Source organism: Mixophyes fleayi, chromosome 8, assembly GCF_038048845.1.
Source record: "Mixophyes fleayi isolate aMixFle1 chromosome 8, aMixFle1.hap1, whole genome shotgun sequence".
NCBI lineage: Eukaryota > Metazoa > Chordata > Amphibia > Anura > Limnodynastidae > Mixophyes > Mixophyes fleayi.
The window spans coordinates 133,085,073-133,098,311 of record NC_134409.1 but is presented as its reverse complement, the minus strand read 5'-3'; the positions used below and the strand labels follow the sequence as shown (position 1 = coordinate 133,098,311).

The following is a 13,239-nucleotide window of genomic DNA, read 5'->3' as shown; positions in this document are numbered from 1 at the left end:
AGTACAGGTGGGAGGAGGGTAGGTGTGAGGGTGTACAGGTGGGAGGAAGGTAGGTGTGAGGGTGTACCAGTGTGTGTAGTACAGGTGGGAGGAGGGTAGGTGTGAGGGTGTACAGGTGGGAGGAGGGTAGGTGTGAGGGTGTACAGGTGGGAGGAGGGTAGGTGTGAGGGTGTACAGGTGGGAGGAGGGTAGGTGTGAGGGTGTACCAGTATGGGTAGTACAGGTGGGAGGAGGGTAGGTGTGAGTGTGTAGTGGTGGGAGGGTAGGTGTGAGTGTGTACAGATGGGAAAGGGTAGGTGTGAGGGTGTACCAGTGGGGGTAGTACAGGTGGGAGGAGGGTAGGTGTGAGGGTGTACACGTGGGTGGAGGGTAGGTGTGAGGGTGTACCATTGTGGGTAGTACAGGTGGGAGGGTGTACAGGTGGGAGGAGGGTAGGTGTGAGGGTGTACAGGGGGGAGAAGGGTAGGTGTGAGGGTGTACCAGTATGGGTAGTACAGGTGGGAGGAGGGTAGGTGTGAGGGTGTACAGGTGGGAGGAGGGTAGGTGTGAGTGTGTACAGGTGGGAGGAGGGTAGGTGTGAGTGTGTACAGGTGGGAGGAGGGTAGGTGTGAGTGTGTACAGGTGGGAGGAGGGTAGGTGTGAGTGTGTAGTGGTGGGAGGGTAGGTGTTAGTGTGTACAGATGGGAGAGGGTAGGTGTGAGGGTGTACCAGTGTTGGCAGTACAGGTGGGAGGAGGGTAGGTGTGAGGGTGTACCAGTATGGGTAGTACAGGTGGGAGGAGGGTAGGTGTGAGGGTGTACAGGTGGGAGGAGGGTAGGTGTGAGGGTGTACCAGTATGGGTAGTACAGGTGGGAGAAGGGTAGGTGTGAGGGTGTACAGGTGGGAGGAGGGTAGGTGTGAGGGTGTACAGATGGGAGAGGGTAGGTGTGAGGGTGTACCAGTGTGTGTAGTACAGGTGGGAGGAGGGTAGGTGTGAGGGTGTACAGGTGGGAGGAGGGTAGGTGTGAGGGTGTACAGGTGGGAGGAGGGTAGGTGTGAGGGTGTACAGGTGGGAGGAGGGTAGGTGTGAAGGTGTACAGGTGGGAGGAGGGGTAGGTGTGAAGGTGTACAGGTGGGAGGAGGGTAGGTGTGAGGGTGTACCAGTGTTGGCAGTACAGGTGGGAGGAGGGTAGGTGTGAGGGTGTACAGGTGGGAGGAGGGTAGGTGTGAAGGTGTACAGGTGGGAGAGGGTAGGTGTGAGGATGAACCAGTGTGGGTAGTACAGGTGGGAGGAGGATAGGTGTGAAGGTGTACAGGTGGGAGGAGGGTAGGTGTGAGGGTGTACCAGTGTGGGTAGTACAGGTGGGAGGAGGGTAGGTGTGAGGGTGTACAGGTGGGTAGGTGTGAGGATGAACCAGTGTGGGTAGTACAGGTGGGAGGAGGATAGGTGTGAAGGTGTACAGGTGGGAGGAGGGTAGGTGTGAGGGTGTACCAGTGTGGGTAGTACAGGTGGGAGGAGGGTAGGTGTGAGGGTGTACAGGTGGGAGGAAGGTAGGTGTGAGGGTGTACCAGTGTGGGCAGTGCAGGTGGGAGAAGGGTTGGTGTGAGGGTGTACAGGTGGGAGGAAGGTAGGTTTGAGGGTGTACAGGTGGGAGGTGGGTAGGTGTGAGGGTGAACCAGTGTGGGCAGTGCAGGTGGGAGAAGGGTAGGTGTGAGGGTGTACAGGTGGGAGGAGGGTAGGTGTGAGGGTGTACAGGTGGAAGGAGAGTAGGTGTGAGGGTGTACAGGTGGGAGGAGGGTAGGTGTGAGGGTGTACTACTCACACTGGTACACCATCACACCTACCCTCCTCCCACCTGTACTACCCACACTGGTAGACCATCACACCTACCCTCCTCCCACCTGTACTCCCTCACACCTACACTCCTCCCACCTGTACTACCCACACTGGTACAGGTGGGAGGAGGATAGGTGTGAGGGTACACCAGTGTGGGTAGTACAGGTGGGAGGAGGGTAGGTGTGAGGGTGTACCAGTATGGGTAGTAGAGGTGGGAGGAGGGTAGGTGTGAGGGTGTACAGGTGGGAGGAGGGTAGGTGTGAGGGTGTACAGGTGGAAGGAGGGTAGGTGTGAGTGTGTACAGGTGGGAGCAGGGTAGGTGTGAGTGTGTAGTGGGGGGAGGGTAGGTATGAGGGTGTACAGGGGGGAGGAGGATAGGTGTGAGGGTGTACAGGTGGGAGGAAGGTAGGTGTGAGGGTGTACAGGTGGTAGGAGGGTAGGTGTGAGGGTGTACAGGTGAAAGGAGGGTAGGTGTGAGGGTGTACAGGTGGGAGGAGGGTAGGTGTGAGGGTGTACAGGTGGGAGGAGGGTAGGTATGAGGGTGTACAGGGGGGAGGAGGATAGGTGTGAGGGTGTACAGGTGGGAGGAAGGTAGGTGTGAGGGTGTACAGGTGGGAGGTGGGTAGGTGTGAGGGTGAACCAGTGTGGGCAGTGCAGGTGGGAGAAGGGTAGGTGTGAGGGTGTACCAGTGTGGGTAGTACAGGTGGGAGGAGGGTAGGTGTGAGGGTGTACAGGTGGGAGGAGGGTAGGTATGAGGGTGTACAGGGGGGAGAAGGGTAGGTGTGAGGGTGTACCAGTATGGGTAGTACAGGTGGGAGGAGGGTAGGTGTGAGGGTGTACCAGTATGGGTAGTACAGGTGGGAGGAGGGTAGGTGTGAGGGTATACAGGTGGAAGGAGGGTAGGTGTGAGTGTGTACAGGTGGGAGGAGGGTAGGTGTGAGGGTGTACCAGTATGGGTAGAACAGGTGGGAGGAGGGTAGGTGTGAGGGTGTACAGGTGAAAGGAGAGTAGGTGTGAGGGTGTACAGGTGGGAGGAGGGTAGGTGTGAGGGTGTACAGGTGGGAGGAGGGTAGGTGTGAGGGTGTACAGGGGGGAGAAGGGTAGGTGTGAGGGTGTACAGGTGGGAGGAGGGTAGGTGTGAGTGTGTACAGGTGGGAGGAGGGTAGGTGTGAGTGTAGTGGTGGGAGGGTAGGTGTGAAGGTGTACAGGGGGAGGAGGGTAGGTGTGAGTGTGTACAGATGGGAGAGGGTAGGTGTGAGGGTGTACCAGTGTTGGCAGTACAGGTGGGAGGAGGGTAGGTGTGAGGGTGTACCAGTATGGGTAGTACAGGTGGGAGGAGGGTAGGTGTGAGGGTATACAGGTGGGAGGAGGGTAGGTGTGAGGGTGTACCAGTATGGGTAGTACAGGTGGGAGGAGGGTAGGTGTGAGGGTGTACAGGTGAAAGGAGGGTAGGGCAGTACAGGTGGGAGGAGGGTAGGTGTGAGGGTGTACAGGTGGAAGGAGGGTAGGTGTGAGGGTGTACAGGTGGGAGGAGGGTAGGTGTGAGTGTGTACAGGTGGGAGGAGGGTAGGTGTGAGTGTAGTGGTGGGGAGGGTAGGTGTGAAGGTGTACAGGGGGGAGGAGGGTAGGTGTGAAGGTGTACAGGGGGGAGGAGGGTAGGTGTGTGAGTGTGTACAGATGGGAGAGGGTAGGTGTGAGTGTAGTGGTGGGAGGGTAGGTGTGAAGGTGTACAGGGGGGAGGAGGGTAGGTGTGAAGGTGTACAGGGGGGAGGAGGGTAGGTGTGAGTGTGTACAGATGGGAGGAGGGTAGGTGTGAGGGGTGTACAGGTGGGAGGAGGGTAGGTGTGAGGGTGTACCAGTGTGGGTAGTACAGGTGGGAGGAGGGTAGGTGTGAGGGTGTACAGGTGGGAGGAGGGTAGGTGTGAGGGTGTACAGGTGGGAGGAGGGTAGGTGTGAGGGTGTACAGGTGGGAGGAGGGTAGGTGTGAGGGTGTACTACTCACACTGGTACACCATCACACCTACCCTCCTCCCACCTGTACTACCCGCACACCTACCCTCCTCCCACCTGTACTACCCGCACACCTACCCTCCTCCCACCTGTACTACCCACACTGGTACAGGTGGGAGGAGGATAGGTCGTGAGGGTGTACAGGTGGAAGGAGGGTAGTTGTGAGGGTGTACAGGTGGGAGGTGGGTAGGTATGAGGGTGTACAGGGGGGAGAAGGGTAGGTGTGAGGGTGTACAGGTGGGAGGAGGGTAGGTGTGAGGCTGTACCAGTATGGGTAGTACAGGTGGGAGGAGGGTAGGTGTGAGTGTGTACAGGTGGGAGGAGGGTAGGTGTGAGGGTGTACAGGTGAAAGGAGGGTAGGTGTGAGGGTGTACCAGTATGGGTAGTACAGGTGGGACGAGGGTAGGTGTGAGGGTGTACAGGTGGAAGGAGGGTAGGTGTGAGGGTGTACAGGTGAAAGGAGGGTAGGTGTGAGGGTGTACAGGTGGGAGGAGGGTAGGTGTGAGGGTGTACAGGTGGGAGGAGGGTAGGTGTGAGGGTGTACAGGTGGGAGGAGGGTAGGTGTGAGGGTGTACCAGTGTGGGTAGTACAGGTGGGAGGAGGGTAGGTGTGAGGGTGTACAGGTGGGAGGAGGGTAGGTATGAGGGTGTACAGGGGGGAGAAGGGTAGGTGTGAGGGTGTACAGGTGGGAGGAGGGTAGGTGTGAGGGTGTACCAGTATGGGTAGTACAGGTGGGAGGAGGGTAGGTGTGAAGGTATACAGGTGGAAGGAGGGTAGGTGTGAGTGTGTAGTGGTGGGAGGGTAGGTGTGAAGGTGTACAGGGGGGAGGAGGGTAGGTGTGAAGGTGTACCGGTGTTGGTAGTACAGGTGGGAGTAGGGTAGTTGTGAGGGTGTACTACCCCCTCACAGCTACCTTTCTCCCACCTGAACTACTCACCTGTACACCCTCACACCTACCCTCCTCCCACCTGTACTACCCACACTGGTACAGGTGGGAGGAGGGTAGGTGTGAGGGTGTACAGGTGGGAGGAGGGTAGGTGTGAGGGTGTACAGGTGAGTAGTACAGGTGGGAGAAAGGTAGCTGTGAGGGGGGTAGTACACCCTCACAACTACCCTACTCCCACCTGTACTACCAACACCGGTACACCTTCACACCTACCCTCCTCCACCTGTACACCCTCACACCTACCCTCCTCCCACCTGTACCAGTGTGGGTAGTACAGGTGGGAGGAGGGTAGGTGTGAGGGTGTACAGGTGTGGGTAGTACAGGTGGGAGGAGAGTAGGTGTGAGGGTGTACAGGTGGGAGGAGGGTAGGTGTGAGTGTGTACAAGTGGGAGGAGGGTAGGTGTGAGGGTGTACAGGGGGGAGGAGGGTAGGTGTGAGTGTGTACCGGTGTGGGTAGTACAGGTGGGAGGAGGGTAGGTGTGAGGGTGTACAGGTGGGTGGAGGGTAGGTGTGAGTGTGTACAAGTGGGAGGAGGGTAGGTGTGAGGGTGTACAGGTGGGTGGAGGGTAGGTGTGAGGGTGTACAGGTGAGAGGAGGGTAGGTGTGAGTGTGTACAAGTGGGAGGAGGGTAGGTGTGAGGGTGTACAGGTGGGTAGAGGGTAGGTGTGAGGGTGTACAGGTGGGTGGAGGGTAGGTGTGAGGGTGTACAGGTGGGAGGAGGGTAGGTGTGAGGGTGTACCGGTGTGGGTAGTACAGGTGGGAGAAGGGTAGGTGTGAGGGTGTACAGGTGGGAGGAGGGTAGGTGTGAGTGTGTACAAGTGGGAGGAGGGTAGGTGTGAGGGTGTACAGGTGGGTGGAGGGTAGGTGTGAGGGTGTACCATTGTGGGTATTACAGGTGGTAGGAGGGTAGGGATTTGCAGAGTAGTGCGTCAGATGTGGAGCAAAAGAGAGGAAGGTTGGTCTTGCTGCGGCATTTAAGATTGATGAGGGGAATGACCGATACAATGTAAAGTACATGACTACAGCTACCTCTTTGTAATAGAGATGCAGTTGGATGTCTAATGCAAAGTATTGTCCTCCCCCCTCACAGACAGCTGAAGTTATACACCTAGCTTGGATCTGATACAGATTAAATAGCTGATCATTTATTCTTTTGAGCAGTTACGACATAATTGACAATATCCCTGTGTATGAAAACATCAATTCGCTTAGCTCATTTCTGCTAAGCAAGTATGCAAAACTGTCAGTCACTCTCTGGCTGCCCTGTTAAGGAAGTTCTTACCTCTGGTCCCCCTGACATGGTAACCTGAGGTAGGGGAGTTTATTCATTTAAATGCAAAGACTCCAGGAATTTCATATATGTTCTTCAGCTCCGTTATACACCACTTCTGATTTTGAGAATACTTAATTAAACATTTAGAGCCTGATTCGCAGTTGAACAAAGATGCACTTGCACACATTTGAGTTGCACACATCTGAAGAAATGTGCATCCTTAAATCTACCGTATGGATGCATCCGCAGCAAAAATGCAACAAACGGCAATTGCAAAATATACATCTCTCTACGTTGTGAATATGCCCTTGCATCTACTCTAGGCCCTTTGTTTTCCTTTTCCATTCCAGTATTTGTTGTCAGCTGCTCTTTTTATTCTTGCCCTGTATCTTAGAAACGTGTTTGACATTAAAATGCGCTGACAGCATTGTTACAGGACGCCTTGTTTTCTAAAGATCACAGGCACGTCACCTGCACTGCCAGCTTTCAACGTTTCACTCCTAACCCCCCAAACTGAAGACAACTTCATAATTGAGGCTTATGGAAAACAATCTTCCTACACAAAAGTAGGTCACGGATTATTCTTTAAAACCTCTTTATTAATAACAAAACGCAGTAATTTTCCTTCGGAAATTACAATCCAACCTATAAAACAGTCCACGTGACAACTGCGCGATACAATATGGCTGCAGAATGAGCCATAGAATTAGTCTGTGTCTTTGTAAGCAGCCAGGAAAGCATATTTATTTTATTTATATATATATATATATATATATATATATATATATATATATAATATATATTATATATATATATATATATATATATATCACACATACATACATACATACATACATACATACATACATACACACACACACACACAGTCAAGTCCATAAATATTGGGACATCGACACAATTCACATATTTTGGGCTCTATACACCACCACAATGGATTTGAAATGAAACGAACAATATGTGGTTTAACTGCTGACTTTTAGCTTTAATTTGAGGGTATTTACATCCAAAATCAGGTGAACGGTGTAGGAATTACAACGGTTTCTATATGTTCCTCCCACTTTTTAAGGGGCCAAAAGTAATGGACAATCGACTCAAAAGCTATTTCATGGACATGTGTGGGCTATTCCATCATCAATTAAGCAGGTAAAAGGTCTGGAGTTGATTCTAGGTGTGACATTTGCATTTGGAATCTGTTGCTGTCGACTCTCAATATGAGATCCAAAGAGCTGTTACTATCAGAGAAGCAAGCCATCATTAGGCTGAAAAATCAAAACAAACCCATCAGAGAGATAGCAAAAACATTAGGTGTGGCCAAATCGACTGTATGGTGCATTCTTTCTTTTTAAGGATGTTACAGAGAGCTCAGCAACACCAAAAGACCACAGAAAACAACTGTGGTGGATGACAGAAGAATTTTTTCTCTGGTGAAGAAAAACCCCTTCACAACAGTTGGCCAAATCAAGAACACTCTCCAGGAGGTAGGTGTATATGTGTCAAAGTCAACAATCAAGAGAAGACTTCACAAGAGTGAATATAGAGGGTTCACCACAAGATGTAAACCATTTGTGAGCCACAAAAACAGGAAGACCAGATTAGAGTTTGGCAAACAACATCTAAAAAAGCCATTAGCATTCTGGAACAACATCCTATGGACAGATGAGACAAAGATCAACTTGTACCAGAGTGATGGGAAGAGAAGAGTATGGAGAAGGAAAGGAACTGCTCATGATCCAAAACATACCACCTCATCAGTGAAGCATGGTGGTGGTAGTGTAATGGTGTGGGCATGTATGGCTGCCAATGGAACTGGTTCCCTTGTATTTATTGATGATGTGACTGCTGACAAAAGCAGCAGGATGAGTTCTGAAGTGTTTCGGGCAATATTATCTGCTCATATTCAGTCAAATGCTTCAGAACTCATTGGACGGCGCTTCACAGTGCAGATGGACAATGACCCGAAGCATACTGCAAAAGCAACTAAAGAGTTTTCTAAGGCTCAAAAGTGGAATGTTATGCAATGGCCAAGTCAATCACCTGACCTGAATTTGATTGAGCAGCATTTCACTTGATGAAGACAAAACTGAAGGGAAAATGCCCCAAGAACAAGCAGGAACTGAAGACATTTGCAGTAGAGGCCTGGCAGAGAGAGCATCACCAGGGATGAAACCCAGCGTCTGGTGATGTCTATGCGTTCCAGACTTCAGGCTATAATTGACTGCAAAGGATTTGCAACAAAGTATTAAAAAGTAAAAGTTTGATGTAGGATTGTTTAGTTTGACCCATTACTTTTGGTCCCTTAAAAAGTGGGAGGCACATATAGAAACCGTTGTAATTCCTACACTGTTCACCTGATTTTGGATGTAAATACCCTCAAATTAAAGCTAAAAGTCTGCAGTTAAAGCACATCTTGTTAGCTTCATTTCAAATCCATTGTGGTGGTGTATAGAGCCCAAAATATGAGAATTGTATCGATGTCCCAATATTTATGGACTTGACTGTATATATAAGCATCTGGGGACATAGAAAAGATTGATATTTTCAAACTTTAGTTATTTACATAATGTCAATGACTAAACGTATCGATACAACCTATTTTCAATAGAATGAAGGACAAGTTTTATTCCAACAAACGCCAACTGTTTTGTCTGTCAGGTGTCTTGGGACCTGTAGTTCCACAAGGTAAATAGCCACGGATTACTTAAGACTTTTAGCAGACTATACAGAGAATAGGAAATGATGCAAAGAGATCTATTAAGAATCAGTGGAAATGCCCACATACAATAATCTTCAGGAGGAATATAAAATAAAATGGAAATATGAATTTAGTTTCATATAAAAGGTGAGTTTTACACCGCAATCAGCTCACGTTTCTATCCTGTGCTACTGGGGGACCCTGCACCTTCCACAAAGTAATTCTCAGTCTGTGCTTCCTGATTACATCTATTCCCATATGTGTTGCTTTGAACCTTGTGACGATCGGATTGGCTGCAGTTTGTTTTTATCTTGCCCCACTTCAGATAGACAGATAGAGGACTCTGAGTTTCTCATGATGACAAAATGCTCAGATTTGAGTAAAATGCATTTTTTAAATCCGGTCAATGCGCTCAACCCTTAAACGGACAATTAATGTGATTTCTCATGGTGGAATGTCAGACGAATCTGGTATTGCCGGACGGTTTGTATAAATGGCAAAATGGAAGACGGGATGAATGATGTCACCAGGGAACGCTGTATTGCCAATTGTTGTATCTATCTGGCTAGCAGTTGAGACTCACAATGGGGTTTAACACACACAGCTCGTCTGACTCATATAACACCGCCTGGTTATAGATGCCAGCACAGCTGTGTTGTGTTCTGATGCAGGAGAAAGCAAATACATGCTAATGAAGAGAATTTACATCTAAACCACTGCACTGAATACATTTCGGAGCTTGTGACAAGTACACACCAAGGTTGCAGCAAATATGAGCTGGTGCAGACTGGTTTTTTTGTTCAATGAGAAAGGGGTGAGAGACAATTCTTTTATTTGAATGAGTTTGACGACTATGGGGCAATCATTGTTCAACAGAGCAGGGGAGAGCTGGCGTGTGCGTGCAGGGGGCAGGAGGGTAATTGGGCCCTAGGCCACACCTGTTAGTCCTTGTTTGCAAAGAAAAACAGACAGTAAGAGATGGACAGTTTGCCCCAGTGCTGCTCATATAGTGGATTTAGCTGCCCTTCCACTCTATAGCACTTATGTGGCCATTTGTCTTGTCCCCTATAAACCAAAATATAACAGATTTCACTACGTACGCTAAAACTAGTTGTGATTGTCACCCACCCAATCTTAGTGTTTGTCTGGGAAACAGGATTCAGGGAAGAGCTGGCAAATTTTAGCCTGGGGGGACAAACTCGACTCAGAATCCTATTTTAAAGGAAAAAAAAATGCAGGTGGCCCAGCCCAACCCTCACCTTTGTGAAGAATCATCAGATCCTATTACCAGATCATAACAGCAGTAATGAGGTAAAACGATAGTTAATAAAGAGGGCGTTATAAACCAGCAGTGCCCTATATAACAAACAAATCTGACAGTAAAGCAGGAAGAAGCCAGGCGATGTTGGTTAAGGCTCAGAGGGCCACATACTACCCATCACTGACAAACAAACCAAGGGGGGTTTCCTAGTATCCAGAAACCCCCCCTCCAAGCCTGGGGCACTGTATAATTGAGGTGGCTGGACCCTGCCCCCGCTTCACACGGCTCTGCTTGAAAAGGGAGAGCTGCGTGCACCTAACAGTTGTGCACACAGCATTGCCCATGTATATTACGGGGAAAGGAAGAGTTGGAGAGCAGCCAAGCACTGTCTGAAATTCTGGCCACGCCTCCATGCATGCTGGTCACGCCCATTGGGGGCGTGGTGTGGAAACCCTCCTCTACAAATCCTGCGTTTGCCCCTGACTGACGTAGACCAAGCCGTAGTGTAACCTACAGTTCACTAGCTGAGATGAGAGCACCACTCTTTCCAAGAGACCATCAGTAGCAAAAGCTTTTTACATATGAAAGCTGTATATGCTGATTGTATCGGCCCCTGTAGCACAAAACACAGTTTCTATACTTAGCAGACGTGTTGCAGTCGCAGCCATATTTAGCGGTGGTAACAGGAAGCCACTCACGGCTGTCCTTGTCCTCTCACAATCTGCATTACACTCTGAAGCTTTACAGAGGTCTGAGTGTCACCCTTAACAGTCTGTGGTATATAAAAATAAATATATTGTGCCTGTTTTATACTAACTACTACGTGACACTGATCTGATATATAGATAAAAGTAAATGTCTCCAAAAACATACTGGTAGGTTAATTGGCTGCTATCAAAATAGACCCTAGTCTCTGCATGTGTGTGTATGTTAGGGAATTTAGATTGTAAGCCCAAATGGGGCAGGGACTGATGTGAGTTCTCTGTACAGCGCTGTGGAATTAGTGGCGCTATATAAATAGCTGATGATGATGACAAAACATAGGCTGAGAGGTCTTTGGGGATAGACCCTGTACATGCTCTTCGGAAACGTGTGTTGCTCTAGCTCTTGTGAAACTACAAGTCCCAGCAGCCGGCAGGACAGAATATCCTTCTTCAGTACAGAAAGCCGGTTCAGTTCATGTAAACAGTGAAGGACGGTCACGGTTACCAGCAGACGTCTGTCTTAAGCTTTCTACAGTGACTGGTTTTCTATCTCCCATTTTCCAATGTTTCTCCTCATTCCCACCGTACCACATCACCGGTGGCCGGTAACCAATGTCTGCTATAATATTGGCAGCTGGTGATACTTCTGTCTTACAATAGCCACGTCTATTTTGTCCCAATAGCAGCTACAAGTGTTATTCCCCCACCTCGTGTATCAGGTGCCCCCCCCCCCCCCCCCCCATACCTCTTAGAAGGTAAAGATGGCGCTGCCCACATGAGCTTACAATCTATTTCTTGCCCATGTATGTTAGTTTCTGTTTCATGGTCCTCTCAATGTACATTGCTACATGGTATGTTGGAGCTTTATAAAGGATGATGATAATCTATTAAAATACTGTACATTTAGCAAGTTTATTCATTAATAAATGTTCTGTCCACATGAATATATTACTAGGGTTTAGTTCTTACTATACAACTTCACTTGGCACCCAAACTATGGGATAGATTATATGGCCACAACAAAATTCATATCAAATGGGTGTCAAGTTTTTATTTTAAAACAGGAGCCCTACATGTGCTGCATATATGAACGTGGACCTGTTGCCTATATGTAGTAGAGGCAGACATTTTGTGGGCTAAACCAATGTACATGCTAAAAAACGAATCAACAGAAACTAGTGACATAACTACAGTCATTGTACCTCAGGGACGTCACTGGTTCCTAGTGACTGGATAGGCTGCATTCTCAGTGATGTCACTGGCTCCTAGTGAATGGATAGGCTGCAGTCTCAGTGATGTCACTGGCTCCTAGTGAAGGGATAGGCTGCAGTCTCAGTGATGTCACTGGCTCCTAGTGAAGGGATAGGCTGCACTCTCATAAATATCCAAAACAATGGCTCACAGCATGCGTAAAACACTTTCCTGGAAACTATGTATTTCTCTCTCATACACAATAATGATAACTTCCTCTTAGAAGTACACATACCTCAGTGTCATACAACTGGGGTTGCTTTGTCGTCTTACATTCAGTACAAGCTCTTATGAAGTCCAATAATAAAAGAAATGTGATAATTTTACAGTTACAGATATATCTCTGATTAAAATGTAATATTATTGGGCCTGGATAATCAGCCTGAACGTTACAATATTACATTTAAGGCATATTGGGGGAGGTCCGGTAAGAGCCTTTTAGATACAGCTGACGTACATCACATAAGGCTCTAACGGGACTTTGCTCAGAATTGAATCCCCCACAATGAATTTGATTTACGTAATTGATAATTAAAAACGCCCATCTCTGTGGAGGCAGACATTTGTGTAAATATCCATCCAGTATCCAGCCTATCAATTCACTAGGACATTTGCAATCACTGAGGAAGGGGAAAAATAATGATACTAGATCTCAGGGAATTGTTAGTTTGGATTCTGAAGAATATTGATTTAGCCCAGGTGTTACTGTGAAACGGAGGTTGGCACACACTGCTATTGGTATCCCAGGCTGACATCTGTAATCTGCAGTACTGCCCCCTGTCTCCTGTGAGTCTGCATTACACAGACATCACTCACTAGTTCCTGCCTCTCGTTCACTAGTTCCTGGCTCTCGTTCACGGCATCATCCAGAACAGGTGATGTTACAGCCCCCAAGCCCCATACATGAATGATATTCTTGAAATGACTATAGTAATACAGTATCTCCCTAGCAGTTATAAGAGTCTGCAATAGGACCAACTGAGCTACACAGCTGACATGTTAGTACTGTTATAAACTACATGTTTCACACAGTATTTTGAGGGAGATATTTTTGAAAGCTTCTAAAACGGAGAAGTGGAGGTGTTGCCCACAGCCACCAATCAGAAACTAGCTATCATTTATCTAGTACATTCTAGAATACGAAAGGCTAGAATCTGATTGGTTGCTATGTGCAACATCTCCACTTTTCAGTTTTAGAAAATGAATGATGAATCTACCCCCATAATACGAATATTATTTCGAAACAACAATATCCACACCAGTAA

General features: G+C 48.5%; 1 long non-coding RNA gene across 1 annotated transcript; it reads left to right on the top strand.

The window, feature by feature from the left end:
• The first annotated feature begins 2,462 nt into the window (after window positions 1-2,462).
• On the top strand, window positions 2,463-4,447 carry LOC142100198 (uncharacterized). Its single transcript, XR_012678765.1, has 3 exons — window positions 2,463-2,550; window positions 3,622-3,704; window positions 4,388-4,447. It is a non-coding gene; the product is annotated as an uncharacterized LOC142100198 (long non-coding RNA).
• Window positions 4,448-13,239: the final 8,792 nt, after the last annotated feature.